Below are 18,007 nucleotides of genomic sequence, written 5' to 3' on the forward strand. Positions count from 1 at the left end.
GCAGTCGTAAGATGGCCAAAAAATAATAATTTGAAACCACTTTTCCATTCCTGCTTAGAAAGACTGAACTCTGCTACACAGCTCTACTATTAAATTTCAGGACACTAAAGACAAACATTTAGCCATTCTCTCTAAATTGAAGCAGTTTTATAGCAAGTCTGCAAAAATACTCTAACTAACTTGTAAACAGTGGTACCAATAATACCTTGGGCTAGGTATTTATAGATTCATGTGAAAAAGTTTATCAGAATCATAAATATCTGATTCAAAATTTACCTTATGAGCAGAAAGCATTTCAACTATAATGTGTTACTGTCTCAGAATTGAATAAGTTAAGGTAGAATGAAGGTCTTTTTCTTTTATTTGTACCCCATCTTACTCTTTCGCAGGAAATACTTTCTTTAGAACTAAAGTGTTTCATTTAATTCATCTTCTTTAGGGCATTTACCAGAGTGTGTCTGTGTTAACTCAACAGCCAAGGGGCAGTTCTGGTCTGTGCCTGAACCAATTCATCACTTTCTGTGTCCACACAGTTAGGCCTAGGCTGCTCTTCCTTTGACCTTCTTCATCATTCTCTTCTCCCTGCCTAAAACATCCTCCTTGATGCTTTAGGTGAGATGACATCAAGCCATTTGTTCTGCAGCGGTCACACTTGAAGCAGTAATTATAGAGACATACTGAGTGTGTGTCCATCCACAGGTTCTCTAAAATAGGAAAAGTATGACAAGCCACAGGAAGATCAGACTTGAAAGATGGAAGGTAGCTTTTATGCCTTCTCATCTTTTCTTCAGGAAAACAGAAAAGCCCCAAAGTTCTATTTCTCTCCTGAATCTTATCAAGAGCAAGACGTACAGTGTGTCATTTCTTTCTCGTTTTTCTGAAGTCACATTATGAATCTCACCACCTGTGTGAGTCAGCATTCTCCAGAGAAACAGAACCAATAGGATTTATACATATATATACATATCCTATATATATCACATATTAATATATATTTATTAATCTATATTATAATATGTAATGTATATAATATAGATATAGATGTAGTAGAGTAGAATAGATAGATAATAGATAGATATATAGGTAGTTAGATTAGATAGATAGATAGACAGATTTATTTTAAGGAATTGGCTCACACAATTACAGAGGCTGACAAGTCCAAAGATCTGCAGTTGGCAAGCTGGAGACCCAGGAGAGCTGATGTGTAGTTCCAGTCTGAGTCCAAAACCCAGCAGGTTCAAGACCCAAAAAAAGCCAATGTTTCTGTATCTGATTCTGAAGATCAGAAAAGACCAATGTCCTAATTCAGCAGTCAGGCAGGAGAAGCTCTCTCTTATTTATTAGCCTTTTTGGTCTACTCAGGTCTTCAGTTTATTGGATGAGGCCCACCCGCATAAAAGAGGAAAATAAGCTTTACTCAGTCTTCCTTCAAATATTAATCTCGGCTTCCCTGGTGGTGCAGTGGTTGAGAGTCCGCCTGCCGATGCAGGGGACACGGGTTCATGCCCCAGTCTGGGAAGATCCCACATGCCGCGGAGCAGCTGGGACCGTGAGCCATGGCCAGTGAGCCTGCGCGTCCGGAGCCTGTGCTCCACAATGGGAGAGGCCACAACAGTGAGAGGCCAGCATACTGCAAAAAAAAAAAAAAAAAATTAATCTCACCAGGAAACACCCTCTCAGACACACCCAAAATAATGTTCCATCTGAGTAATGCCTGGGCACCTTATGGCCAAGTTGACACATAAAATTAACCATCACACCATCCACATTCACATGCTCCAACGGTAGAAAAGAATCTGGAGGAAGTGATCCATTTTCAACTGATCACTGAGAACTGACAGTGGGATATCAAGGCTGGTACTTCATTTTTTTTTTTTTAGTATAAAATCCAAAAGAAACAGAGTGCTCTAAGGTTATCTTCCTTCTGCTTTGAAACTCTCCAGTTTAATGGTTTGTAAGGCTAAGGCTGATGGTGAAAGGATAATAACTTTTTCTTTTTTTTTAATTCATGGCTAACATGAGGAAGTACTTTATTCACCAAAAATGGTGAATTTTGTCTATATGTTCTACTTCGCAAGTGGTATGCTAGTTACCTATTGCTGCATAAAAAAACTACCCCAAAACTTAATGACTTAAAACAACAGTAGACTTATTATCTCTCACAGTTTCTGTGGGTCAGGAATTTGAGAGCAACTTAGCTGAGTAATTACTGTTCAGGATCTCTTGTGAGCTTGCAATCAAGAAATGGACCAGGGATACAATTATCTTCGAGTTTGACTGGGAACCTGATTCCAAAGTGGCTCACTTAAACAGCTGGCATTTTGGTGCTACTTGTTGCTGGGAGACCTCAGTTCTTCTCTAATTGGCTCCTCCACAGGACTGCTTGAGCATCCTCACAGCACTGTCTGTCCTTCCCCAGAATGAGCAAGTCAAGAGAGTAAGGTGGAAGCAGCAATATCATTTATGATCTAGCCTCAGAAGTCATACACTGTTACTTTTACAAAGTCCTATTTATCACATAGAATAGCCCTATTCAGTATGGAAGGGGACTACTCAAGGGAGTGAATTTCAGGAGGCAAGAATCCTTTGGGGACCATCTCGCAGGCTGGCTTTACATAAATGTATTGGCCAGATTCTAGGTGATAACATTAGATATTAATTAATGCCATTAGGAAAAATACCATATTTTCCAAGTTTATTGATGTTTATAATTCAATCTAAAACCTTGCTACGTCAAGAAAGATTGATTATAACCAATTTCTTACCCCCCAAATTTATTAGTTCAGTTACTGACATAGGAGATTATATTAAGTAATTAAGACAAGATTTTCCTGTAATAAAAATGTGTCTGCTATCTTCAATGTATTTGAAAAATTTTCCACTACTGATTGATTTCCAGCATTTTTATGATGATAGAAGTTAAATATATAATGTTATATTCATTTTCTCTTTTTGCAATATGCTGAACATTTTACAGTTTCCAACTCTTTCTCCTTCCTATTTAAATTTCAAAATGAGTAATCAGTGCAGTGACTTTTCATGCATTCACCAACAGTTATTAAAATGTATTATGCTTCTAACATCGTTTGACCTGTGGTTTACATTGGGGAATAGGATATAGTGTGTTAAGTACTATAGCAGAATAATGCAGAGAATGTTGTGCGGCCAAAGGAAAGAAGTGCTCACATCTTCCTGGGGCTGATACTAAAGAAGGCTTCAGAGAGAGACTAACATCTGAGTTATATTTTGAACAACGGTAGGCATTCACCAAACAGACTGGGTGAGTGGGGAGGGTCAGTAGGGAAGATATTTTACATGAAATGGCCAGAATATGCAAAGCAAGAGTTCAGGACATGCTACTCCAAAATACGGCACCTTAGCATATTGCATATTTTAAGCTGAAGGAGTTTGAGAAAACAGAAGCAAGAAGGTCACTTTGACCCCCTCTCCTCAGCCTTCTTCCCTGAAATAGGTTACAAGATCCTCATGTGAGAGGTGTCCTCCCTATACCCAGAGGAAAGGAGCCCCTTTATCTACAAAGACAAAGGGATGCTGAAAAGAATCCTAATAAATAGCCCTTGCTAAGTTTCCCCAAGTTACTACAATTACTTCATGCTCCTTAATCTATCATATTCCTCCACAGCTGTGCATAAAATGACCATTTCTTTGCGTCTTCATTTCCTTCTGAAAGCCCCTGTTTCACATAAAACTTATATTAAATAAACTTTTATGCCTTTCTCCTATTAATCTGTCTTTGTCAGTTTAATTTTCAGACCTAGCCAGTGACCCTAAGAGAGTCAAGGAAAACTTTTTCCTCCTCTACAAAAGTATGAAATAACATGCCTAATGTATTAGCTTCCTATCACTGCTGTAACAAGTTACCATAGACATGGGGCTTAAACAATACAAGTATACTATCTTTCAGTTCTGTGATAGGTCCTGAGTCTGACACAAGTCTCACTGGGCTAAAATCAAAATGTCAGTAGGACTGCATTACTTTCTGGAGGCTCTAGGGAAGAACCCATTTCCTTGCCTTTTCCTTCTAGAGACCTCTAGAGGCCACCTACATTCTTTGGTTTGTGGCCCTCTTCCCTAGTCTTCAAAGCCAGCAACAGTGGGTCAAGTTCTTCTCACACTGCCATCTCTCTGGTTCTCTGAATCTGAGAAAGGTTCTCTGCATTTTAGAACTCATATGATTAGATTGGGCCACCCTTGATAATCCAAGATAATCTCCCCATCTCAAGGTCTTTAACCTTAATCACATCTGCAGCATACCTTTTGTCCTGTAAGATAACATTCACAGGTTCCAAGAATTAGGGTGTGGACATCTTTGGGGGCCACTATTCTGCCTAACACAGCCTATTCAGAAAAGAGCAGAAAGTTCAGCATGGTTCGATTGTAGACTTCTTGGGAGTAAATGGCAAAAAGATTAGGCTAGAAAAATAGGCAGAGGCCAGTCCAAGAAAGTTCAAGAGTGCTAGGCTAGGGAGACTGGATATTACCTTGTATAAGGGATATTTGTTTTTTCATCTTCACAGTATTCCTCACCCCTTCTCTTATTAACAGTGTTCCTATTTTCCTTTAAAGAATTTCCCCTTGGGCATTCCACATTGATCAGGCTGCCAATCATATATATTATCCCTCTGTCCACAGGATTGGACCTGTTTCATGGGCCTGCCCTCTTGGCCTTTGTAATTAATCTAAGGCATAAACATATTATTCTCTGACATATTATTCAAAGACTTTGACTTGGACTTCATAAATAATGAAAGAGAAGGTATCCCTTTTGGCCTTGAAGTTGCTAGCCAGGGTGATATAAAAATCTGAAATTATCCATGGCACTGCCCTCTCATCCGAATCTCTGAGAGAAGCTCATCTGCTTATAAGAGATGCAACTATAAGAGAAAACAGAAGCAAGGAAGAAAGATCTGAGGACTGATTTAAATTCCTGGACCTGAAACTGTCCTTTTCTATTCAGTAGGTCACTTGCAATTGAGAAAGTCCTGAGTAACTCACCTTATGTGCTATGAGAAGTCTTTGAAAGGATGAAAGCAATGGAGTGATGTGGTCAGGTTTGCCCTGGTGGCAACATACAGAATGGATTGTGGTAAAGACAGAGAACCATTGCGATCTTCCACGGGATGGCTGACGTGTGGTTAAATTAGAACAGCCAGGCCAAGGAAGCAGAGAATTTTACTGTGGGGTGGTCAACAATGTCAAATGTTACAGAGAACCAGAGAATAAAAGCAAAAAGCATTCTTATGATTTGGCAAAGAGCTGATAATTGACAACCTTCACAAGAGTTATTTAAATGGGCTAGTAGGGGTTGAACTATAGGAGATTGAAGAGTTGGTGCTTTAAACAATATTTTTACTGTTATATTTAATTATAAAAGTAAATAATTTTCACTGTAGAATATCCAACAAATGTACAAATAATAAAGAAAATGAAAATTACCAATAACCATATAGCAATACTACTGTTAACAGTTTGATCATTCCCTTCCAGACAATATGTGATTCTGCATTTATCACTTAATATTAGTATCCTTGAAAATGTGACTTTTATTGGCTGCATAATATTCCATCATATGTGATGGTCAATTCTTTAGATATCTTTGAATATAAATTACAAGATTATAATAGTATTAGAATAACTTTTAAAAATATTTTCCCTTTTGCACCTTAAATTTGTACCTCACAATCAATACACTAGTAATTCTACTTTGAGTTCAGCTTTATTTTAAAGAGAATTTTTTTTAATTACCAACTGCCTGTGCATTTTTACTATCATGAGCCACTGGCTTTCCCTTTCCCTCTACTGAAGGAGCAAAGTGTGTCATTTAGCTTTCTTTTGTTCCTGAAATAGTGAAAGAATTCTTTTTTTCTGTTTCCTTTTATGTCCCTTAGATGTGGCATCCTGTTTCCTACTGAGCTTTTTTGACCCAACTCCTACAAGCTTTTGCTATTTCTCTATGATCTCCTCAGGAATTTGCCCTACATTCCACTTTCTGTGGCATTTCCATTTGTACTTCATCTCCTTGTGAAGTTCTTTCTTAAAAAACTTTTAGAGTCCTTACCAATATTTTCTTATTGCAAATATAACAAGTTGTGCTGCTGCTGCACTTTGGGAAGTGTTTTGCTTGATCCAATCAAAACAGCATTTTTGACCAAATCAGTGTTTGACCTCATGGCATTCAGCTATTAGAGAAGTTCATGTTCAGGACTTCACTGGTGGTCCAGTGGTTAAGACTCCAAGCTTCCACTGCAGGGGGCATGGGTTTGATCCCTGGTCTGAGGACTAAGATCCCTCATGGCACAGGCTAAAAAAAAAAAAAGAAAAAAGTAAAAGAATTTCATGTTCAAAATCACCAAAAAGGTAGATTTTCAGAAGAGATTTATATATACAAGGAAACTAACATTTTTATTATGTTATTGGAGTTTTGTAACTTGTCTGACTAAATCCCCTATCTAGGAGGAGCATACAGTCAATAAAATCAGTAAAATTAAAATTCTTGGCAAAATACAGATCATGACTCCACCATTTAATTTGTTGTCTTAGCTAACTGGGAATTCAGTAATATATAGTAAAAATATTTAAATAAAATGCATCAGTTAAAGCATTTAGGGAACAAGGTATGAAAGCATTTTATCCAATGCCACTTTTTTTCCTAAAAGATCAAAATTACATTTTCAAACTTTCTCCTATAGTTCTACCAACATGACTTAAAAAAATTTTTTTATTATGTAAAATTTCAAACAAAATATATACAAAAATAAAGAGAATAGTATTCAGAACACTCATGTACCCATCACCTAGCTTTAAAACCTATCAACAGAGGACCAATCTTGTTTTCCGCCATACCAAGTATTCACTCTTATATACACCTGGGGTCATTTGAAGAAAATCTTAGACTTATGTTATCTCATCTGTTAATGTTTTGTGTGTAACTCTGAAAGATAAGGACTTAAAAATAAGACAAAATATCATTACCACATCTAAATAAAGATCAAATAATAATTCCTTAATATTCATGAGCCATTTGATGTTTAAATGTCCCCAATTCGCTGTTTATTTTTTTTATTTTTATTTATTTATTTTTTTTTGCGGTATGCGGGCCTCTCACTGTTGTGGCCTCTCCCGTTGCGGAGCACAGGCTCCGGATGCGTAGGCCCAGCGGCCATGGCTCACGGGCCCAGCCGCTCCGCGGCATATGGGATCCTCCCAGACCGGGGCACGAACCCGTATCCCCTGCATCGGCAGGCGGACTCTCAACCACTGCGCCACCAGGGAGGCCCCCGCTGTTTATTTTTTAACCTTTTATTTGTTGAATCATCTTACTACCAATGTAAATTATATTACAATTGGTTGATAGGTTTCTTAAGACCCTTTTGATATATAAGTTCATACTCCACTTCTTTTTATTTTGTTCCTTGAAATTTATTTATTGATCAAATCATGCCAAATGTTTTTAAAGCTCTTTTATGAGTTCAATAATCTGTTATTTTAAAAATGGCTTCTCTCAAAAAAAAAATGGCTTCTCTCAATATGAAACTATTTTTAAAACAATTAAATCCCTGTTTAAACTAAAGGTAGTGCCATAACTGTAAGCTGTGTGAAGGAAGGAGTGGAGGTTTGTCTTCACTGCTGAATTTCTAGCACCTAGCACACTGATGAGCCACTTGAGACCTCTAGGAAATGGCCTAAACTCATTCATGTTGAGTATAAAATTCACTCACTCATTCATTCATTTGTTAAAAAAATATTTATTGAGGACTTGCTTTATGTTAGATAAATACATGTATTTATATGTTTATACAATACAGACATCAATTTCAAATGTACCTTAGTCGTCAAATAGGTATAAATAAGAAATATTCCCATGAATAGACATATTCTGGTTAAACTTATCTTTAAAATGATTATATCACATATAGAGCCTGAAATGAATAATAAATGAAAATCTGTCTTCTTACGCTAGTTCCCCGGAGATTCAGTGGCTGAATAGAGAGACCAAGAAGAAAATCAGATGAGTAATTCTTTCATCTATTATGTACTGAATATCTACAACTCTTATGTACACAGATTAAACATATTAAAGAGATTTATAATTTATTCCAGGTATAAGGTAAACAATGATAATAAAAGGAAAAGTCAAATCTGAAGCACTAGGAAGACACATCAGAATTTGATGACAGATTATCTAAGACATGACAGACAGGAAAGAGTAAGAGTTAGTTCCAAAATTTTTAGCTTTCAGTACTAGAAGATTGAGGTAGTAAATTTCAATTGATATGTAAAATAGCATGTAAAAACTTTTCAATATATTGCACCCAAAATCTATTTATTATATTGAATACTAAAGACAGAAAGCTTTTTAATAATAATAAAACTATTGAAATAATTTGGTAATTTTTTACATAATAGTCACTATAATCTGTAGCCATAGAATTTAAGCAGATGCAATTTTATATTATACACAGATGGTTTATGTCACACTTTAGTTTGGGTAAAATATATTTAAATACATTTCCAATTATTTAAAATGTGATATTACGAGCACTCCTTTCTAGCATGCCTTGTGCAGTGGTAATCTTTTGTTACTGGAAATGAGCCCATTTATATTTGTAAAATGCCAAAGAAAGAAATAATTCTACACTCAACTCTGTTTTTTAGGAGCAGATAATATAACTTTAATAATGTATTGAATAGGACTGAACTTATCTTCCAGACAATACAAATTTGTTAACCAGAGCAAGTCATAGATAATTGAATAATGTGCTGCCAACAGCTTAATGGCCTAGAGAAACAAATAGATTCTCACTAGATAATGTATATATCTTACTGACTTATTGAAACCCCCCAAAACACTTCAAAGTAGGGAAATCATAGAAGGAAATTTTCAAATCATTTTATCATTTTTAACCATAAAATTCCTACCATTGTTATGACCTTATGTTATTATAACATTCTCTTTGGCTCTCTATAGAACACAAACCAATTTAAAAATATGTAAAACAATTAACATTATCAGTACTCTTTCCAGATATTATCACCACTGAGCTTTGCCATCTTTGTGATAAAATATCAGAGTTTCAGTTCACTATATTCATTTCTTTGAGGCTTAACATATACCAGAGAGCCTTCTATATATTATTTTTGAGCTCTGGTTTTATTATACATATTTTTAAATGGCATAAATACCTAGGGCCCTTATGGAGAATCAAAGTCAATGACCTCATTCTTTCTAAATCTGCAGTCTTAGTGATGCTATGGCTACATTACTTGTCATTCATCCCGTTCTGATGTAGTTGTTGGACCAAAACCATCAGGTCATTACTACATGCTCTATTACTCTTTCTCTTATATTTGATGGTTTTTTATTATAAACGCGATCACTGTACTTTATAACTGCTGAGCACTCTACAGTTGTCCACTTTATAAAATGTATGTGTATTGAAAAGTATGTACCAACTTCTATCCCTAGCACATTACATGAATTATTTCCATTTAACCACAGAACAATCCTGTGATATAAGCATAATTTTTAACTCTCATCTTCGAGAAAAGGAACCTAAGGCTCAGGATGGCTAAGTAGCTAGTAAGTGGCAGAAGAGATTCAGTTCTATCTAACTTTATTCTTCTAGTCGTTCCTTTGTGAAGCAAATAAAAGAAACACTCTACTAGGTACTATTGTGACAAAGAGATGATAAGACATGGCTTGCATCATTTAGGTGTTTAAAGTCTGGTGAAATATAAGACATATACATACATAAGTATCACACAACATCAAAAATGAAAACTGCCATGTAAGAGACACCAGTGATGTTCTGTGGGAGTTTATAGGAAGAAGAAATTATTCCTACTGGGAGTACCCCAGAAGGTCTTGTGGAGGACATGGAAGAACAATGAAGGACTAATAAAATAAAGCCATGAGGATGTTGAAAATGAGGATGAGGTAGCCACAGGATACAACATGTAGAAAGGCTCGCATGAGCAAAAACAGGGGTCAAGAAGGCATGAAGCAGGTAACGAGTATAAGAAGACATTTCCTTAATATGGAGGGAAGGGAATATGAATGAAGTTGGGGAAGAGTAAGCCCAATAATGGAGACCCTTGAAAGCCATATAATGATGATGATGCCTATGTTAACAATAGTCATAGTGGTAAAATAATGGCCGTTAACATTTATTGAGGATTTATCATAAGCTAAGCACTGTTCTAAGTATTATCTCATTTAAACTCTTAAAAACCCTATAAGGTAAATACTCATTATATAGATTCTCCTAATTTTATAGATGAGGAAAGGGACCCATAGAGATGTTTTGCCCATGGTCACATAGGAGTTTGCTCTTTACTTCTTAAACTTAGAAAAGTTGCCAGAGCTCATACTGCATGGGCCTAAACCACCCTCTACTTACAAAATGCTATTAAAATCAAGGAAAGGAAGAAAGAGAATGCATGATTCTATTCTAGAATATGTAACAAGTTAAAACGGACAGCTCTACTGAGATTAAGCATACAGTCTGAGTAAACCTATTTTTTTATCACCACATTTAGTTAATTCATAACGTGTATTTGATTTGAGGATCACTGTGGTTCCTATAAATGAATGCTACAACCTAAGGTTTATTATATTATTGCTAACCTCTTTTCCTACATTATTTTTATATTTGGTATTCTTTGTCATGCAAAAGCGTTATTTTTATTATCCTGATATGAATTTAGTCATGGATAGTTCAGAGGATTGGGAATGAGTCAAAGAGATACCTGGTTTTGGATGTACAGTTGAACTAGCACTTGGCCTTGATAGGATGTCATAAACTTTTGTTCCCACTATTTTACTCAAAGCACATCTAAAACTACAAAAATATTGTTGTTTTTATTGTTGTATTATTACATGGATGGTCCTAAGTTACTTATCCGTGACCCATTAGGTGAACTATGAGTACATAGTTATTTTCAATTAAACCATGTTTGATATAATCCACAGCAGAAGCTTACATTTGTCAAACCCCATAGAGAAGAAAATAGAAGCTCAAGATACAATACTATATAGTCTATCCATGAAAGAAACAAAAATTCATTAAACAAAATATATACATTGAGATTGAAAACATAGATACATTCATGTAAAATTTCAGGCTGTGATCATAAAAACAGGAAGGATGTTTTCACATATTAATACAACTATAGTAGAATCTGGACAGACTTTGCTAACTATCCATGGACCTTAAGATGTTATTTGACTGCTAGAATAATCCAACATAGAGTAAAGTATCCTGTGGACACAGTAGAAAGTCACATGTTGGAAAATGTTATCTGTATATTATTTTTTAAACCAAAATACACGGTGACTATAGCAAGATAGTGACACAAAGCAGTGTCAGTGTTGCTCTTTCTAATATCAGCTATAGCCATATAAATGCTACTGAGTTGATCTTAGTATTTTATTTTATTTTTTTTTCAAGATTTTTTTTGATGTGGACCATTTTTAAAGTCTTTATTGAATTTGTTACAATATTGCTTCTGTTTTTTTATGTTTTGTTTTTTTGGCTGCAAGGCATGTGGGATCCTAGCTCCCCAACCAGGGATTGAATCTGCACCCCCTGCATTGGAAGGCGAAGTCTTAGCCACTGGACTGCCAGGGAAGTCCCAGTATTTTATTTTTAAAAATTTATTTTAGGAACTTCACTGGTAAAACTTCACTTTACCAGTGGTAAAGAATCCACCTTGCAATGCAGGGGACATGGGTTTGATTCCTGGTCAGGGAACTAAGATCCCACATGCCACAGGAAAAGTAAGTCCACACGCCACAACTACTGAGCTCGCGTGCTGCAAACTACAGAGCCCACATGCCCCGGAGCCTGTGCACCACAACTAGAGAAGAGAAAACCCGCATGCCACATCTAGAGAGAAGCCCATGCACCACAACAAAGAGCCTACGTGCCACAACAAAAGATCCCGCGTGCTGCAGCTAAGACCCAGTGCAGCCAAAAATAAATAAATAAAATAAATAAATAATAAATAAACCTTTAAAAAATTCTATTTTAGAATCAAGAGGTGCTGGGGTAAAGACTTCCTTCACTAACCACCAATTTTTTAGATCTATCAATAACTAATCACTATTTTAAACAGAGAGTAAAATATTGTTTACAAGGCCAAAAGCAAGAAATGAAATTGCTGTTTTATGATGTATCTTGGATCTTAGAGCTCAAACTGGCTTAAGCAAAAAGGTATTTTTTCAAAGCATAAAACAGATTTTTTATATTTGAAAAATATGTAAGGGATATATCCAAAAATCTAAGGGAAACTCAAGTTTCAGGTGCAGCTTGATCCTGAGGTCTCAAAAGAGTACATTAGGACCCGGCCTCTTTCCCTTTCTCAGCTCTGTTCTCCTCCACGCTGGCTTCTTTCTCAGGTTCCAAAGTCTCTCTCCTGAGTAAGAATGCCAACACCACCAAGCCTATGTCCTCACAATGCCCTATGTGTGTAGCAGGGGGAAGGTGGATTAACAAAAGCCTCTTGTTTTGAGTTTAACTTTTATTGTTGTGAATTGGGTCATGTGCTCAACCCTGAATGAAATACCCTGGTCAGGGAAGCATAAGTGACCAGATGTATTAGCTGTCTATTGCTGCATAACAAATTACTATAAAATTTAGCACCTTAAAATAACATGCCTTTTTTTAATCTCATAGTTTCTGTGGTCAGGAGTCTGGACATGGCTTACCCGGGTTCTTCTTTAGACTATCTCACAAAGCTTCAGTCTACGTGTTGGCCAAGGCAGGGGGCTCACCTGAAGGCACAACTGAGGAAGAATCCACTTCCAAGCTCACTTACATGATTATCTGCAGGATTCGGTTCCTTTTGGGCTGTTTGGCTGAGGGCCTCATTTCCTCACTGGCTGTAGGCCAGCAGTTTTCCTAAATTCTTTGCCATGGGCCTCAACATAGCAACTTGCTTCATCAACGCCAGCAAGGGAGAGGGTCTCCTAGTAAGGTGGAAGACAGAATCTTTGTATTCTAATCATGGAAGTGAAATCCTCATGATGTTGAGGCATTCCCTTTGTTAGAAGAAAGTTACTCAAGGGGAGGGCCAATTGCTTAAAGCTGTTCATACCAGGAAACAGTAATCAGTGGGGCCAGCTTACAAGCCACCTACCACAGCAGTTTAGAGGAGTATATTCATCCCTGAAGATGATATGCAAGAAATTCTTTCCAAAGCACAGGAACTGAGAGTGAGTGAGGGGGTAAGAGACGCAAGCAAATTGGGGTCATTATCAGAAGGAAAGGACAGATACTGCATGGTGAATACAACTGTCCATGACAGATTCCCAGATTTGGCTCTGAGTTGTATAGAACACAGAAAAGAAAGCCTTTTTCTACCTTCATGACTTTGAGTCATTATGAATCTCAAATTATTTTAAATTACCTAGCTACATGTTTATATTATAGTATAAAGAGGTTTTGGTCTGTTAATTCAATATTTATAAGATGGTTCTATTCCTTTTTAAAAGTTTGGGTTTATATTGTAATTTTCAGCCAATGCTTCAATATGAAGTAGATTAAATTTTTTGTATTTGAAGTTGCTGAGATTGTCCTAGGTGTGAAGGATTACACACAAGTTTGAGGTCCAGATTCTCTCAAAACTCATCCCACTTTACCTAAAGAAACATTTTATGGTTGATGGGAAAAATGAAGCAAGACCAAGTCTTTAGCCCTGAATCTTCAAGATTTTAGTAGAAAATGGAAATAAGCATTAACCTTGAGGTTGAAAATATTTGGAGGCAGAGGGTTTCTGTTTTATAGAAATCAGAGATTTATCAGTTGTCTTTACCAAGAAAGTAAACAAGTCTCTGTCACAGAAGGTATTTACCCTGCCCATGAGATTTCAGAACAATTTAAATTGTCAGGCTAAGATGATTGAATGAATTCGGTGTCTCATCTTTGTTCATACTTAATCACAGTGCATCTGTTAAAGAGCAATGAGCGTTAAGTCTGACCCACAGTTTCTTAGCGAATTATTTCAAAAATGTATTTCATGGATTTTAGACAGTACTTGACTGACTCACCAAGTTGATTTTTTGAAATTTGTTTATGACTCGGGCCAATTATTATTAATAGCATTATTCATTATTATTAATAACATTTATTATTAATAATTACATTTATTATTAATAACATTGTTGTATGTATTCTGTTTATTATAGGTAAATATTTATCATTATAGCTAATAATATATAGCTAATATTTATTATTACAGCAAATGGTTTTTATTATTTTTACTTATAATCATTCAGTGCATACTGTATGCCAAGTACTCTTCTAAGTACTTTCCATATTTATTAATTATTTTAATCTTCACAGAATTCATCTTTAAAAAAAATCATAGACTAATTTCCTTTTCACCACTTTGTAATGCATACACAGAACACTTGGAATTTTGGTATTGTCTTTCTGGCAATCAAAGGTTGTTCATTTGCCAAGCTAAGTTTGAACCAATTAGACAAAACCTTCTCTATGGGAAGAATCAACCCCTTGTGTTAACTTCTGCAGTTGAGGTATGGCAAGCTAAATTTCTTTCACAGGAAATTCAGTCAGCTCTTCAACCAGAGCTTACTTTGGAAGGTTCTAAGAGACTTAGAATATTTGGAATCCCCTCTGCTTAAAGACTGTCCCCTATATTTACTTGGGTTATTTTGTCTATTTGTTCTATAAGTGGAAGGGTTTTCAGATTTCCTGTATCTCCCTACTTCCAGTTTCTTCTGGGCATTATGCTTTCTCTCACATCCTCCCAGATGATGTTTGTATAACAAAAATTTGATCATATCTCTCTGTTCTTTTTTTTCTTTTATTCTCATTTTATTGAAGTGTATTTGATATACAATATTATATGTTACAGGTGTACAATATAGCGATTCACAATTTTCAAAGGTTATACTCAATTTATAGTTATTATAAAATATTGGCTATATTCCCTGTGTTGTACAATATATCATTGTAGCTTATTTTATATATTATAATTTGTACCTCTTAATCCCCTACCCCTCCTGGGCTCCTTCCCCACTTCCTTCTCCTCACTGGTAAGCACTAGTTTGTCCTCTATATCTGGGAGTCTGTTTCTTTTTTAATCTACTCACTACCTTGTTGTATTTTATAGATTCCACACATAAGTGAGATCATACACTGTTTGTCTCTGTCTGGCTTATTTCACTTGGCATAATGCCCTCCAAGTCCATCCATGTTGTTGCAAACGGCAAATATCTCTCTGTTCTTGAGAAAGAAAATAGTTTTTCTTTTTCTTGGCATACAAGTTCCTTGACTATGTGTCTCCTACCCACCTACCTAGCCCTATCTCCTATGGCATTACCTTCCCCAGACATGCACGTATAACCTTCAAATTCCAGTAATAATGAATCATTTAAATCATTTTTTTACTCAAATTAAATCATTTTTAACCCTCATACTAGTCCCTCTGCCTGGAACACCATTATATTAGTCAGGGTTCTCCAGAGAAACAATGAATAGGAAGTATAGGTAGACATGTATAAGAGGATATTTATTATAGGAATTGGCTCACAAGATTATGGAGACTGAGTTCCACAATCTGCTATCTGCAAACTGGAGACCAGGAAAGCCCGTGGTGTAATTCAGTCTGAGTCCATAGGCCCAGGAATCAGGAGCACCAGTGCTGAAGTACAGGAGGAGATGAATGTCCCAGCTCAAGCAGAGAGTAAATTTTCTTTACTCTTTTTGTTCTAATAGACCTTTAATGGATTAGATGATGCCCACACACATTTGTGAGGGTGATCTTTACTCAGTCTACAGATTCAGATACTAAACTCCTCAGGAAACACCCTCACAGACACATCCAGAACTAGTCATTTACCAGCTCTCTTGGTAGCTCTTAGCTCAGTCAAGTTGATACATAAATTAACTATCACAGTCATCTTTTTATTTGCCTCTCAAACTCCTATTAAATCTTCGAGTCACAGATCAAGTGGACTCTTCTGTAAACTCTCTACCCAAGCCAATTTAAGCATCCTTGCCTTCCTTCTACATTTTAAGTATCTTGTACACGTCTCCATTATAGCATTCATCATCCTGCATGGTAATTTTCTCCCCACTAGACTATAAGATCCTTGAGGGCAGAACAAGTTCCTTTTCCTCCCTGGTCCTAAAACAATGACTGGCACATAGGGAGGCCCTCAATGACTTAAGGCTGTATACAGCTTCTCAGAGAAGATTCAAACATTTGCTAGTAAGCCTTAAAAGAAGGGAAAATGAGAATGAAATCAAAGGAATTACATTTTTTTTTCTGATCAGGTATGGCCTATATATATTTTTTGTTGTCTGCCAGAAGATTTTAGCATTTTAGGCTTAAATTTCATTTCCTATTTTAGACCATACCCCAGAGCAGAAGTTGTCAGATCTGTTTTGTAAAGGCTGGTATTTCTTAAGTGCTCCATGAAGTTTTTAGTTCAAAATAAATTCAAGGCCTTAGGGAAAATTGAATCTGAGCTCCTGACTTCCCTTAGCATTTAAACACCAAAGCATGATTTTGGAGAATTTTCCTGTTTGAATCTTGGCTTTATGATCCAGAACTCTGTTGACCCACAACATTCCACATTTCCTGAAATAACTAATACTTTAGCTTCTTTTGTTGTCTACTACCTCTGCTTTGCATTTCTGTTTTTGCATTTCAGAATGGCTGTCCTTTTATCAGTGGAAGAAGCATTTTTCTTATTGCATCATCTCTCTTCCTGCTAATTTTCATTGTCAATTTTTCTCCATTAGGAAAATAGATATGTAGTTTATAGTTCTCAGCTCAGAGGATATTTAGGATTGGAAAAATGAGATATTGATACTTTTTAGTTAAGAATAAAATTGTTAGGATCTTTGTTACACTATCTTATAGGAATTAGCACTGTTCACTCCAAGCTCCTACAGCTGTATTACAAGATATAAAAGACAGAAGAGCAGGCTCACATAGAAACCAACGCTACAGTTATTTGTTAAATGTGCAAATTTCTCTCCCAAATGTGGACATTGGCTTCTTAAGAAGTTTAGTGGGCTCTTTTACCAGTCTCTTAAAAAATGACCAGTTTTTATTTTAAATATGTCGGAATAAATAACTTAATAGACCCATTTGTTAACTATGAAGCTAGGAATAAGAATTATCCTTTCTTGCCATTCCTTGCCCCCCCCCCTTTATTCTCTTTTTACTTTAAATGAATGTGAAGAGCAGACTGCTTGATGCGAAAGACCTGGCTATTGGTGCATGTTAGACAAGACAAAGCCCTTAATGACATCATGGGGCTTGGGATTCTGATCACTTCACAGTACCATGAGCTTTCCTCTGTTATTTGTCCATACTGCTTGCCCCATGCATTTTTGTCTGTTTGAAACAAAGAGGACTGGGCAAGGAAAAGCACTGATGACACTGATTGAGAGACTGAATGAACAACACAAGTATATATGCTACTGACAGTAGAGATAATTATACAGCCCTAGCATTTGAATAGCTCTTTATAGCTCAAAGTGGTTTTTCACATATGTTATTTAATTTTAGCTTCAAACAAAACCATAAGATAGGTGGGGTAAGGTGTCACCCACACTTTACTGAAGAGGAACTAAGCCCCAGAAACTTGCCCACTAGAAAGGTACTCTTTATATTGCTACATGCTCCATCTCAAGAATAGAAAAAGCAAATATTTACATAATAGAGAAGAGCCAAGATTCAAACCCAGGCAAACCCGCTCCAGAGTCTGGGCCCTTAACCACCGTGCTGTACTACCTCTCATGAAGGCAGCATCTTCCTAGACACACAGCACAGGCATCCACGCATTTCAGTCTGGAGAGGCTGACCACCCATGTGGAAACAATACGGAAGCTGCAGTCTCTCAGAAGCACAGAAAAGCCCATTGTTAGGGTGAAATAAAAATATCCAAGTGATAGGATTCACCCTTCTCCCACCCTTCAGTATTCCTTCCGGCTTCTTCTCATTG

At 36.4% G+C, this 18,007-nt stretch overlaps 1 protein-coding gene across 5 annotated transcripts in view; it reads left to right on the forward strand.

Annotated features, from left to right (window-relative positions):
- Positions 1-18,007, forward strand: part of ANKS1B (ankyrin repeat and sterile alpha motif domain containing 1B) — a 1,156,804-nt gene that overhangs the window by 705,624 nt on the left and 433,173 nt on the right. The gene's annotated exons all lie outside the window — the stretch shown is intronic.

The sequence above is a fragment of the Mesoplodon densirostris genome, chromosome 11 (assembly GCF_025265405.1).
Source record: "Mesoplodon densirostris isolate mMesDen1 chromosome 11, mMesDen1 primary haplotype, whole genome shotgun sequence".
In the NCBI taxonomy this organism is placed as follows: domain Eukaryota; kingdom Metazoa; phylum Chordata; class Mammalia; order Artiodactyla; family Ziphiidae; genus Mesoplodon; species Mesoplodon densirostris.